Source organism: Pinus tabuliformis, chromosome 6 (assembly GCF_031772625.1).
Source record: "Pinus tabuliformis cultivar Carrire ecotype Pingquan chromosome 6, CPIR1, whole genome shotgun sequence".
Taxonomy (NCBI): domain Eukaryota; kingdom Viridiplantae; phylum Streptophyta; class Pinopsida; order Pinales; family Pinaceae; genus Pinus; species Pinus tabuliformis.
The window spans coordinates 1,791,907,078-1,791,919,196 of NC_142292.1; the positions used below are offsets into that span (position 1 = coordinate 1,791,907,078).

The 12,119-nt window shown below is 37.2% G+C and overlaps 1 pseudogene across 1 annotated transcript in view; it reads right to left on the bottom strand.

Annotated features, from left to right (window-relative positions):
- Nucleotides 1-210: 210 nt before the first annotated feature.
- Nucleotides 211-12,119, bottom strand: part of LOC149266179 (uncharacterized) — a 209,289-nt pseudogene continuing 197,380 nt past the window's right edge. The window contains exons 11-12 of the transcript XR_016260118.1: nt 972-1,140; nt 211-830 (exon numbers count right to left, since the gene is read on the bottom strand). The product of XR_016260118.1 is annotated as an uncharacterized LOC149266179 (transcript). The remainder of the gene's footprint in view (nt 831-971; nt 1,141-12,119) is intronic.

The window sequence follows — 12,119 nt, forward strand, 5'->3', positions numbered from 1 at the left end:
CTGCAAGATATTGAATATGATCATCTAAAAGGGAACAAATGATGACAATGCCAAGCATAATCACGGACTGCAATGAAAATGCAAACTATTGTGAAAAGCCAACAGCGTGCCTTGTTCATAATCAAAAGAATAGAACTTCGAGCATCAATTATACATATCCATACAACATCATTCACAACTATGGCATAAGTAAATATTAGACACTGAGGATGATTATAAATAACTGATTATAATGTCAATAAAATTTGAGAAAACATAAAATGCCCCATACTCATGAGAAAACAATCTCTAAGCCAATGCACAACCTGCGCAAAGGAAATGGTGATGTGATCATTTCTCAGTACCAATGTAGCAGCAGGTCAAACAAGAACCTGCATACATAGTTTAATACCTACAGGTTGTCAGAGCAACCACGTGCAATGCCATCGGCGCCCCTCAAATTGCATAAAATATTTAAGCATGCAGAGCATACAGTTTGTACACATAGAAGAGTAAATCACAGAAACCATCCCAAGGCATTAAAAGGCATTCCTTTGGATATCACATCCCCACAACAAATAAGCAGCCCATCAATCGGCTTCCAACTATGCAGAACTTGTCCTCTCCACAAAATTAAAATACTCTTTCCATGCTTGTGTGAAAAATCTGTTCTCAATGGGATAAATCCCAAGCTTAATTTCCATCCGGCTAACCAACATGATAAATCAATATATGCCAAAGCATGTCTACACTATATAGTATACACATACTTAGGATCTACCCTACTGAATTAGGTTGCTGCCCCTGCTCACGTTGGTATTCACTTCCCTGAACTGGAGGTAACTGATTACCTAACAGTATTGCCAGAGCAAAAATCAATTAAGCACATTGAACATACCCAAAACTCTACAAGAACAACAAAAATTAAATATAGAATCCACAAAGATGGACAACAAAATAATTTGCACTGAAGCCAAAACATTTGATCATACCCTGATTTGCTGGTGTAGGAAGCGTTTGAATAGCATATAACCCTCCCCCTTGGCTTGGTGCAGGACCAGAAAAACCCTCTTGTGTAGCATGTGAAGCAGGAAAGCCAGAAGCCATGTAGTGCCTCGGATCATGCTGAGCAATAGATGGAGAGTGCACAGGTAGTGATTGCTGTAAGAGACCATTTCAAACATTCATGACAATCAAGCTACAGGATTGGGAAAACATACAGTAAAATCATCAGTCCATAATACAAATAGAGAAAACAAGAAACAGCAATTTTCTAAGGAAATAGCATGAATAGGTAATAACTTATTACCCATGCATGTAATGCATGCGATTTCATATGACTAACTGCTTACTAAGATAACATCATTACCCCCAAACCTGATTGTGATATGCATGAACCTTCAAAGGAAATAACATGGAAGAGACTATTAAGTTTTCAAAACATCAGCATTTGCAAGTTAAATGTGTTGGAAAGTAGGTCAGGCTAGAATTGGGCGCAACAGACAAACAACCAAGTTTTGAACCATAATATGAAATCAACTGGCATTAAACAATGTTGTGGTTCTAACAAGTTAAAAGGATTTCAACCCACAGAAAAATATTATTTAAGGGTGTGGCCTTCAATGCCTGTGTTCCTTCAAAAACCAACTAGACTGGTAGTACCCCACTTCAAAACAACGATTTTCCCTATTGATCATATAGAACTGCATATATAAAGACTTTTATAGTATTGGAGATTAATTTTACCTATACCGAAAGAAAAGTGCCTCAACCAAAAGAACCAAAAGTCCTACCCTACAAATCATCTGATGTCAATAATAATCAAATTATTTAATAAAACATTTAGGCTAACTGTAAGAAATTATTTTTATTCATTTTTCCTCTTAATTACCTTTTTATTCTGGGCAACAAGTCTAGGCTTTGCTGAACCACCATGACTTAAAACAGCAGGCTTCTCTAGATTCTAAGAGATGATTCCTCTTTTACTGTTGAGGAAATATACTCTGTATAAGAAAACACTCGCATCAAGGAAATGTGATCAAGTGAGCCCTAGAAAGAAGATCCCAACAAAAAGAACTCTCTCAAGAGAAACATAACATCAGTGGAAAAATTGAAATTGAAATAAAGATTTGTATTAATGCCAATGAAGACCAAAATAGGTCAACAGCCGTGACTACACGAGAAAAAAATAACCAAATAAAATGAGAGGTGCAGAACACCACCTTAAAAACTATATGAAAAAAAAGAATAAACAAAAACAGAAAATGAAATGACACAAGGGGACAAAAATTGGTTGGAGAAAATCCTTTAAAGTGAAGGGGAGCCAGTAAAGAGACATAGCATGGACAAGGAAGTTATTACCACAAAGGGAGGGGTCAAGAGGATTAATGCTGCCTATAGCCAACAGTCAATGTTCTTAGAAATGGCAATTCAAATTAAACTGGTCTGTTCTGATTAGCATTTCACCTAAGTGGTCTGAATTATCCGTCCAAATTGATTTAGGGATGGTTCATGCTCAAACCAGCTAGTCCAGGATCAAAGTTCACTAATTCAAGTCAAAACAGATCCAAATGGTCAGTTTAGAGGCTGAAATAACAAGCCAAAAGAAATGAGATCATAAAGCGAAAACATTCATTTGTCCAATCATCAAAGAAAATTAACCTTGTTCGTCATCTAGTTTACCACCATGACAAAGGGAGGGGTCAAGAGGATTAATGCTGCCTATAGCCAACAGTCAATGTTCTTAGAAATGGAAATTCAAATTAAACTGGTCTGCTCTGATTAGCATTTCACCTAAGTGGTCTGAATTATCCGTCCAAATTGATTTAGGGATGGTTCATGCTCAAACCAGCTAGTCCAGGATCAAAGTTCACTGATTCAAGTCAAAACAGATCCAAATGGTCAGTTTAGGGGCTGAAATAACAAGCCAAAAGAAATGAGAACATAAAGCGAAAACATTCATTTGTCCAATCATCAAAGAAAATTAACCTTGTTCGTCATCTAGTTTACCACCTTTGACCTAGTCATGTTGGCCAGTGAGCCTCCTTTTTGGAATTGAATTAATTTGTTCTATCAATTTGTCAAATGCTAACATACATTTTAACACTAGAAGTTGAAGTGGAGGCCCCGTTTCAAGATGTCTCGTGACATAATCAAAACCATCAAGCATCACATGGGAAGATGGAATTTGAGGTATTTTTCAGCTTTCAGCGCAGATGACAATTTTTCCAGAGTTCAGAATATACATCACATAAGACCATGTATCCCTTCTTTCTGCACCCCTAGAGATGGGAATTGTGGGATACTCATATTGAAGCCTAGAAGGAGAACAGGTTGCTTAGTGGTCCCAAGTTCCAACTTTTTGTATCCTATAGGCATCCCAGTGGTGCCTGTTACCATCAAAATTGTACTATGTGATAAAAGCCCCAATCCTCAATGCACAATCTGACAGGAACCTTTAGGAAGGTTACACAATGTCACCTCAGCAGCCTGTTTTTTCACTTTAGGCCAGCTCTCCTTTGACACAAGGGGGGCTTCCCTACTAGAATCACTAAGGCTTAGTCAAAGAAGCACAAGGCAATATCAAAGGTAGTCTTAGTAAAATGTTTTTCTGGATATTTTTTTTGGTTTTTTGTGGAAAAAAGGAAAAAAAAAAAAGAAGAAGTTATGCACGGATAAAAGATCAAGGCCAATAACCTTTTAGGGCTATGGAGTCTAGAGGAATCAAGTGGCAAGATGAAATCAAGAAGAAAATCTTATTAAGTCAGTTACCCGGTGTTTGTGGATTAGGGGGAGATTTGAACCCAATAGCTAAATTATCCCCTCAGCCAATCAAGGAAAAATCATGACGTTGTGGCCCCACTAGAAGGGATACCTCCATAGAGAAAGCCTTCAACCACAAGAATGACTATGGCATGAAATAGAATCAAAACCCTTACTAAGAAACTTTGGAGTATGGACTAGCAAGGAGGATTAAAACTTGCCCCAAACCAACAAAGGAGAGCGTGTGAGAAGAGCCTCTAGGCATCGTCCTTCCAAGTGACAAAGTTTCCCTTCAAATTGATCGACCTTAGCAGCCATTTCTTAGTCTTGAATAAACACAATAATGCCTCTCAATATGTAGAAGAAATAACCAAGACAGAAATTCACCACATAGATAAGCCCTTAACAACAAAAATACTCCCATGAAACGGATGCTCTCCAAAGGCTCCAAAAATATTGTAGGTGGTCATTGTTCCTTTGAAGAAGAGTGAAACCAGCCACAAAACATGGTGAAGGAAACTCCCTAGTCAACCAACCTCCAACATCGTTCCTTTTCTAGTGCAATGACGTTATGGAGATATGACGATAATCCATTAAAGGAGTGGCATCATGATAACAGCTCCATAAATCAATTGATATAGTGGTCAAATACTGCCAAATAATGCTCTAAATGAAGGCCCATGGTCATGCCTTGGGTCAAGGCACTCCAAAAATATGGAAGTTGTTTCTACAAGTCAAAATTTGGGTCATAAAACCCCCATCCAGCCAAACGACGTCAAAGTATAGTGCAATTAATCTTCATTCCAGCTCACTTGTTCTTCAAATATTTCATCCAAGCTATGTCAACATCAACTAAGGCAAACCAAGAGAGTGATACATTATCCACATCAGCCTTCCAAGTCATCAAGTACCCCAATGAACGCCACAAGTGCTGTAGGTGCAAACTGGCCCTCAAAGCATGTGAAAATCAGTGAATAAACTTACCAATAAGGGTGGTGTTTCATTGTGTGACAAGGGGCATGCATAGGAGGGGTTCAAGTGTCCATAAATATACCCAGAACTGCTTTAAGAGGTACAGCCAATACCCTGATATATGTGAAGTGCCTCAAACAACGTGAACTGCCTTGGGAAACATGAAAGTGCCCAAAAATGAGAATACAACCAACCCATCAAGGAGAGCTAATCGATGTCCCCCATCTGCTCTGCTCAACAAAATACAAGTGATAATGCAAAAAATTTACTATGGGTGCCCCAGCTAGAAGGATAGGTAACAATGCCAATTATTTGAATCCTAGAAGGTTCCCAACGGTGCCAATTGATTGCGCTGAGAGGCGCTCTCCAGCCCAGTATAGAAGAGATGTTGTCCTGTCCTACCCTGTTATGTAGACATTTTTACTTGGTCAAATTGCATAACATAAAAATAAAAATTATTAATTAAAACATTTTGACTCGGTGAAATTACAATAAAAATAAGAATAAATTTAAAAAAGAAATAAAATTAATATATATATATATATATATATATATATATATATATATATATATATATATATATATTATAATTAATTATAATCAATAATTAAACCAGCCTAGGTCCATCTTAATTTTGGATCTACAAACGCCCTAAATAAACTTGACTTGATCAAGTTACCAGTGGTTTGAGGTCCAATTTTATGAGAAACCATGTTATTGACCCATGGTATTCACATGGAACATAGTCTATTTAAAGGGGGGAATTAAACCAGCCTAGATCCATCTTAACTTTGGATCTATCAAACACCTTGAATAAGTTATCTTCTCTCATATCTCTGTTGAGCGAACTTGGCGGGACTCAAGCTTGGTATGCACTCTCACATTCTCTAAAATGTCATTTCAAGATTCGCAATATCTTTGTTTGGCAATGTTAGGGTTTTGTATGTACGTGAAACATTTGGTTTCCAAGAAAATATTAAGATTTTCGTTTCTTTGTTTATGCAAGGAACAGAGGTGTTACGCAACATTGGTGGGCGGAGTGGCCACTTCGTTGGCCAGCAATTGCGTGATACCGGAGGTGGCGCCGCAGCAACAATGTAAAGAAACAAGCAGAAAAGAAAAGGCAAAAACGAAAAAGAAGGGCTTATGGATGAGAGATCCCGCCCCCGGGGATTGGATTCTGAACGACCACTTCGGCGATGTCGACATTGCAGAACACCGAGCAAAGACCATCTCCTCCTAAAAGTAGAAGATGACATACAATCCGAGATAATATGCCCTAGAATAATCCATTTGTTCTCCAACTGCGAATCCTTGTTTCAAGTTACGTAACTTCCATTTGTTGTTGCAGATTAATTTGAAATGAGTATTAATATTTCGAAAACCCTATTTTTGTCTTTGTTTTCATATTTAAATTTCGATTGCGACAGAGGACTTTAGTAAAACTTTGGCACAATATTTGTGTTTAACATAAGATTCTAATGTTATTAGCTTTCATGGCCGTGGATTTTGATGTGGATTTCAATCTCATAGCACTGACGAGTAGGGATGGAGTAAAATTTGAAAATTATTTATTTTTCACAAGTAAATTTTTCCATAAAGTATATTCAAAAATTTTGATAATCAAAAATGTCAAAACAACTGGTAATGAAGTTCTCTAGACCATGATTTGTTTGATTTTTAAATTCCACTCTTAATAAAAAGATTTTAGAAAAATGTTAAAAGTGTCAAACAAATGGATGTTACATTTAATATATCTAATTTTATTAACAATGGTTTTTCAAATCATAATTTAATTGAAAAACTAATATATGATTAAAATATATTTGTTATGCCAAGAGGTTCTCTAGCTCAGTATGATAGAGATGTTGTAATGTGATGTAATGTGATGTAAACATTTTGACTAGGTCAAAATAAAATAAAATAAATATATTATTACTAATTATAATTATAATTAATAATTAAACTAGCCTAGATCCATATTAACTCCGTATCTTCCAAGCGTCGAGAAGGATCAAATCTCTTGAGATGCAAACAGATTTGATCCCTCTCGGCGCTTGGTAGATCCGGAGTTAAGATGGATCTAGGTTGGTTTAAAACATAAAATGGCATCAGTTGTTGATGCCATTCACCAAGGAAAGCAAAACTTCAAATTCCCATAGTCAGTTGAGTCAATCTAACGAGCCAAGCTTCAAATGAGCTATGTACTCATTGCATGATAGGATGATGTACTGTCTATGAATATTCTCTTATAAGTATAATTTTATGTATCTCACAACTTTATATCTTGATACATTTTTTGCCTTTTGCACTCTTACATGCAATAAAATTGACCAGACTTTCAATATTTAGTGTAATAGTTTTGATTTATATTGGTGTATATATAATTTTAATATTTTATGTATTTTTTATTCAATTAGTTCCGATCTAATTTGGGGCAAACCATTCCCAACATGATTTGACTAATTTTTTTCATAAAAAATACACCCAACATACCTTACACATTCATGAGGTTAGATCAATGGGCTAGTTTGATTGGTTGGGTGCTTTGAGCTTCATGCATGGGGTCTACAGGCCAATTCCTCTAGGTGGTTGCCCCTATTGCATGCCTCACTCAATGTCCCTGCCAAGTCAAGGGAAATAATCAATGTAGACGAGATTGCACTGAATACCATCTTTAAGTTCAAGGAAATGCTTGAGAATTTCCCTCAATGTTGCAAACATCCTGATTTTATCGCGAAAAAAATCTTGAAATCGAGACTTTTTGGCCTAACCGATGTTCACCAATTTTTAGTAATGTTTTCATGGTATCTTAATTTTGTCAATGTTTGCCGATTTTTACTGATATTTTCTTGATTTTTATGATTTTTTGGTTTTTTGAAACCTTGCCAATTTTATTCTGATGTCAATGTTTGCAACATTGGTTTCCTTACAATGTCTTCTTTGGAAAACAAAAGTCCTCATGAGTCTCCATATGAAGATTGAGTGAGCATTCAATCAAACTCAATTAGAAGCACCAAGTACAATAGACTCCATTCGACCAAAGCCATAGGTGGAGTGGACAAAATGGCACTAGAGAAAATTCAATTAGCCAGAAAGTGGTATTAGAGAATATCTCCTAACCCATCAAATCATATCAATTTGTCAATAGCACAAGCACAATCGCCTAGGTCAAATCAATATGGTGTCAAAAATGATGTGATACTCCTTAGGAGATAGCATGTCAACAAACTAGATTAATGATTTGCAAAAATAGCCAATCTAATGTTAAAGGCAATTATTGTGTCAATTATGGATGCAACAAGAAGAAAAAATCAAACAAACTATAAGTAATTCTAGAGATAAGAAAGACTTGGAATGAAGGCAAAAACTAATAGTTCCTCTAAAATTGGACTAAATCAACATTATGAAATTATGATATCTATGTATTTGATTCCTAAGGAAAATGCAAGATTGCTATGTCAAATAATCTAGTTAAATCCACCACTACAAGGAAATCAACCAAGGAGTAACAAGAGTTTACAACACCCCAACATCATTGGCAATAAGCGTCAACATGTGAACAAATTAAAGATGCAATCTTTCGACAACTACATGGACACAAAGAAGCTTCACAATTTGTTGTGCAATCAAAATTGCATTTTGGTCGTCTAATTATATCCAACCTTTTGCGTATGTGCACTCATGCAAAGGATAACATTAACTAAGTGTAGGTGCCTCATAATGCATTATTGTAGTTGGAAAATGTAATGAATCCCATAATTCATTGACTAAACCATCACATAAAAGCAACACAAGGTTCCATATTAAAATGTCTAAAGGAAAAAATTAATATAGAATAAGAATGAATGATATAATGATGACCAAAGGTAATTAAGAAGATTCCTTATGTAGTACCCAAGAAACATGATCATGCTAAAGTGTTAACCCCTAAATTTATCCCTTGCAAATTTAGAAGGTTAATGTTAATTTTTCGTATGTTCTATGCTTAGAGCAATTTATTTCAATTTTCACAATTAACTCAATATCTTTTCCAGATTAGCAATCACATCAGCATTAAAGTAAACTACAAATAGAACATAAACATAAATCGCAGAAGACAAGCCAAGACAAGAGGACACAAGATGTGGCACTAGCCAGGGGCAAACCCCAATGTGGGGAAACCCTTGATCAATTCTTCTTATATGTTCTTCAATAATTCAGCAGAGAGAGAGAGAGAGAGAGTACATTTACAACAGAAGTCAGCAATTTGACTTATCTAGATAAGAGCATAGATCATCTCTAAGAAGATGATACATGAGATCAGTTGAAGACATGTTGCTTCAACTGATTCTCCAAGGTGACTCCTTCACCTATCATTGTGTTGCATCTCGTCATCATGTTGCACCTCACCGTGCTGCACCATGATGCACCCATCATCATAATGATGGACCTCATGATCATGTTGTACACATCATACTATTGCGCCTTGCCTGACATGCTGTCCATGCTTGCTGTTGTCTCATGTGCCTTTGCTGCCATGTCACAACTGTTGTCCGACTTTGCCTTGCCATACCTTGTTGTTGTCCCGTTTGTTTTAGCATACCATGTTGTTGTCCCATGTGTCTTAGCAGCACTATGTATCTTGTTGTCCCACGCGTCTTAGCAGCACTATGTACCTTGTTGTCCCATTTACTTTGCTACACTAGTGTGCTAGTCGCCTTGTTGTCCCATGCATTGTGTTGTCCCAACCTGCTGTTCATGATTGATCTGGTTAGGGCACTAGGCAGCCCTAACTCCACCTAACAGTCATCAAACAAGTCCCTTGATGACTATGGCCCAACATGGCAAGCTTCCTCCATAGCTACGATGCTGCCTTAGGATGCATATCAGCGCTTCACAGATCTGTTGTCACCTACAATAGTTATTCCTACCACAGCCCTCCACGCTGCTCCTTATGCTTCCCCACACTATCCCTTTGAGATGACTACGGCTTGGTTAGGAGGGCCTTTCTAGGCCTCTCGGCCATCTAAAATTCACCTCCCAATTGTTGTTGTAGCAGTCCCTCACTGCAGCCCTATAAACAGAAATATACACCCCAAAACCAGAGACAAAACAGTCATTAAACTTACCTATAGTCTGCGGCCTGATTTGCAAGGTGAGGCTGCTCCAACGTGTCACAAAACAACCCTCTTCTTGCCTCCTGCAATGTGGCTAAGAGTTGTGGCTCTTCTTCTCTAAATTCTGCACCCAAAACAGTGAGAATATCTCCACAAACTCAGCTACCTTCTAGACTGCGTAGATACCAACGTTAGGGCTTCCTCCTTGATAGTGTTAGGGCTTCTCATTTGACTGTGTTAGGGGTTCTCACTTGACTGTATTAGGGCTTCTCACTTGACTGCGTTTGGGCTTCTCACTTACTACGTTTTAGGGCATCATCTCCATTAGGGCAACATTGTCTTCTTAGGATCTCTCCTCCCACCAAAACCCAAGACAAGTGGAGAGGAAGAGATCACTAGAAGTGTGTAAGAAATGACTCTCAAGTCATCTCCTTTTATACCAAAACGTTGAGCACATGTGGGCTTTATTTGGTCGCTGGCCGACCTTGACGAATTGTCTAATAACATAAATAAATTCATAACTCCATGAATACTTATTGGAACAAGATGATCTTTAGATCAATCCTACACCTCTCAATGAGAGGGATCCAAGAAAAATATCATCTGCAATAAATAAGATGACCCACATGGAGTTGGCCCTAGTTGCCAATTTTAACAGTGAAGCACTAAAACATTTCAATAGACTAGAGGTTTAGAGATAGGCACAGATATAGGTTGGGGATTAGTTCCCAAGATGACTAGTCACAAGACTGATTAATAATGATTCAAACACATGTTTAGAACAGGTTGGAGAGGGTTGTTATTTTTAGCATGTTCCCTACTTCGTAGCAGAGGGAGTTCCAAGGATGATACAGTGGTATGGATCATAGGTTCGGAATCCTTATGAGCTTGGGGTTCCAGTGAGGCCTTTCTAGGCGACTTGCATGGCAATTTATATTTTTAGCAAGCTTCACTTGTCGACTCGTGTGTTAAAGATAATGATATACATAAAATCATTATAAGATTCTAAGTTTGATGGGCTTCTCACCAGTAAAATGCAAGCACTTTCTATTTTTAGCAGTTCTTACATGTTGATTTTGATTGTGAATTTCAATTCCTTGCTGAAAAGCAAATTTGATGTGTAATTTCACGAGATTCCATCGACTTTCTATTTTGAGCAGTGAACATGTCAGGTTTGATTACACATTCAAGTTCCCCACTGCATATTATGAATCCAACCGTCATGTTTACATCCAAATCTAAAAACTTTCTATTTTTAACAATCTGCGAACTGCAGAAGTGATTACATATACAGACTCCCCACTGAGTTCTGAGTCTGAAGATGTTGGTTTCATCTGATTCTAAGAACTTCCTATTTTTAGCATTCTTGGCATGGCAGTGCTAACAACATATCTAGATTCCCCATCAGATTATGAGACTAATAAGTATAATATTGTAGACATGTAGACATATTTCTACTTTTAGCAATGCCTATTTTTAAGCATTGTATATATGGCAAGGCCCCCTTCAATTTTGGGCATTTGATGCATTTTCCTATTTTTTAGGGGGATTCCTATTCTTGGCATGTCTATTTTTAGCATCCAACCTTTTGGGCCTTGAAAAATAAAATTCAGTTTTGATCCACTCTAGTCAATTTGACTCAATGTTATCTTGTGCATATTATTAAGAGCTTCCAATCATTTATTTGGGAAATTTGCCACTTACGCTTTCTTATTGCATTGTTTCTCCATATAACAGGCTGACTTGCGAAGGACTAATCCACACATCAAATTACAAAGTTTTACATACTTGTTTGGCCACTAACTTGCTGGTCAAAATGATTTTATTCTTCTGTTTTTTGACTCCTTTATTGCAGGTTTACAGATTAGAACAGCAGGTGCAATCATTAGTGACACCCCCCTAAGGTTGGCAAGCACAAGCCCAAATGGAGAGGACTTGCCAATGACACAGAAAAATTTTCTATATGTTCACTGATTTGTGTGACTGAATTTTAAAAGTTTATATCAGCTCTAAGAGCATAAAAACTAGTGCTAACACAATGGAATGAAACCTTTCGATCATAGCAACTATTAACATTTTGGTCATGTTGCTCAGATTGTACAGGCACCGCAACAACGACTCAGGGCGGGGGCTGTCACACTGATCCCTACCCACTCCATTCTAGTTGTCTTCTAGCAACAGGCTATGGCAAGTAGTCCCTATGGAAATGTGAAGATGAAGGACAAGTTGGCAACCAACGAGTCTGTGAGACACGATTGAATGGCCTAGCTACTTAATTAATTTTAGCAAGATTAAAAGATTAGATTA